This window comes from Schistocerca serialis, unplaced genomic scaffold, assembly GCF_023864345.2.
Source record: "Schistocerca serialis cubense isolate TAMUIC-IGC-003099 unplaced genomic scaffold, iqSchSeri2.2 HiC_scaffold_1007, whole genome shotgun sequence".
NCBI classification, from domain to species: domain Eukaryota; kingdom Metazoa; phylum Arthropoda; class Insecta; order Orthoptera; family Acrididae; genus Schistocerca; species Schistocerca serialis.
In genome coordinates, this window is record NW_026047192.1 from 37,501 (window position 1) to 40,000 (window position 2,500).

At 63.3% G+C, this 2,500-nt stretch overlaps 1 pseudogene; it reads right to left on the minus strand.

Annotated features, from left to right (window-relative positions):
* Nucleotides 1-2,500, minus strand: part of LOC126429044 (large subunit ribosomal RNA) — a 7,982-nt pseudogene that overhangs the window by 3,807 nt on the left and 1,675 nt on the right.

Genomic DNA, 2,500 nt, shown 5'->3' on the forward strand with positions numbered 1-2,500 from the left:
AGTGCGGGAGGAGGCGGTCACGAATGAAGCCCGCGGTGGAGATGGGCTTCTTGGTGAAGAGGTCCGCCCAGAAGTCCAGCAGACCAGGGATGGCAGGTGGCGGCTGGAGCAGGGTGCCATCCAAGAGGCCGCGCACGCAACGCGCACGCGACCGTCGGAAGGCATCCTGCGTTCTCGCGTACTCCCAGCGGCGCCGCTTGCGCTTCTGCGTCGGCGGCGCGGCAGGCGGCCGCTTCGATGGTTGGCGCGGCCGCTGTGTCCTGGTGATCGATCTCTCCCCTCTGGACCCGACCGACGCAAGGGCATCCGGGAGCATGCCCAGGATGACATCGGGCGGCGTGCCCCGCCCCAGACCGATGACACGGTCCAGGGCAGAGAAACGCTGGGCGGAAGCGGGTAGCCCCGCCAGATGCTCCCAGATGGCGGCGTCAGTCGGCCCCTCCGGCGGCGGCCCGGTGGTGTCGGCCGCGAAGTCCTCGGCTGCGTCGACAGGCGGCGCAGCGGCCTCGCCCGCGTCAGGCAGCGGGCTCGCCGCTCCCCGGCGGGACGCCGGCTCTTCCCCCCGACCGATCTCAAGCGCCTCCATGAATTGGCGGACAAGCTGCTTGTGGGCAGCTTGCCGCCGTCGGCACTTGATTGCCTCAAGCGTTCGGTCGGGGAACATCCTGATGAGCTCTTGATTTACAAAGAAGAACCGGGCGTCCCTCTCGAGGAACAGTTCGGCCTCTGCCTTGGCGAGCGACAGGACTTCTTCCTCCGTCCACCTCGCGCGATGCCTCTCCGTGACGATCTCCGCGTTGGCGGCCGCAAGGTGTTGGCGGCGGCGATGGACCCCGAGACCGTTTTTGGTGGTGAAGCTGCGGTGGCACTCACTACAGGCGTAGACAGCTGCAAAAGTTACAAGATTTTCGGCACGGCCGGTTGGCCGGCTAGGTGCTGGGGGAGTTGGGGTGGCACCTTCAGCGGAAGGGCCACCACTTGTTCTCTGGTTACTGCCCCCAACTGAAAAAGGGATAGTGCGAGGGGGGGCTGGTAACCCCCCCAAGCCCCTGGTGCGGTCTTCCACTCTGCTAAATCAGCGGGCCCACGAGAAGGGGAGAAGACCGCAGGAGAGGAGAGGCTAAGAGGGCTAGGCCCATGTATTGCGCATCACTCTCCCTGTAACTATAACCCAAGGAAGGCACCTCGCAGCAGCAGCACGACTACATCAAGACCGCACTTCGAAAAGCCAAGTCCGGATGCAGCCACACCGCCGCCACTTGGCCACCTTAAGAGAGTCATAGTTACTCCCGCCAAGAGAGTCATAGTTACTCCCGCCGTTTACCCGCGCTTGCTTGAATTTCTTCACGTTGACATTCAGAGCACTGGGCAGAAATCACATTGCGTCAACACCCGCTAGGGCCATCGCAATGCTTTGTTTTAATTAGACAGTCGGATTCCCCCAGTCCGTGCCAGTTCTGAGTTGATCGTTGAATGGCGGCCGAAGAGAATCCGCGCACCCGCGCGCCCCCGGAGGAGCACGCTAAGGCGGACGCGGCCTCGCAGCAAGGAAGATCCGTGGGAGGCCAAGGCACGGGACCGAGCTCGGATCCTGCACGCAGGTTGAAGCACCGGGGCGCGAACGCCGCGCAGGCGCGCGCATCCTGCACCGCCGGCCAGCACGAGGCCAACCAACGGCGAGAGCAGACCACGCCCGCGCTAAACGCCCGCACTTACCGGCACCCCTACGGCACTCACCTCGCCCAGGCCCGGCACGTTAGCGCTGACCCACTTCCCGACCAAGCCCGACACGCCCCGATCCTCAGAGCCAATCCTTATCCCGAAGTTACGGATCCAATTTGCCGACTTCCCTTACCTACATTATTCTATCGACTAGAGGCTCTTCACCTTGGAGACCTGCTGCGGATATGGGTACGAACCGGCGCGACACCTCCACGTGGCCCTCTCCCGGATTTTCAAGGTCCGAGGGGAAGATCGGGACACCGCCGCAACTGCGGTGCTCTTCGCGTTCCAAACCCTATCTCCCTGCTAGAGGATTCCAGGGAACTCGAACGCTCATGCAGAAAAGAAAACTCTTCCCCGATCTCCCGACGGCGTCTCCGGGTCCTTTTGGGTTACCCCGACGAGCATCTCTAAAAGAGGGGCCCGACTTGTATCGGTTCCGCTGCCGGGTTCCGGAATAGGAACCGGATTCCCTTTCGCCCAACGGGGGCCAGCACAAAGTGCATCATGCTATGACGGCCCCCATCAACATCGGATTTCTCCTAGGGCTTAGGATCGACTGACTCGTGTGCAACGGCTGTTCACACGAAACCCTTCTCCGCGTCAGCCCTCCAGGGCCTCGCTGGAGTATTTGCTACTACCACCAAGATCTGCACCGACGGCGGCTCCAGGCAGGCTCACGCCCAGACCCTTCTGCGCCCACCGCCGCGACCCTCCTACTCGTCAGGGCTTCGCGGCCGGCCGCAAGGACCGGCCATGACTGCCAGACTGACGGCCG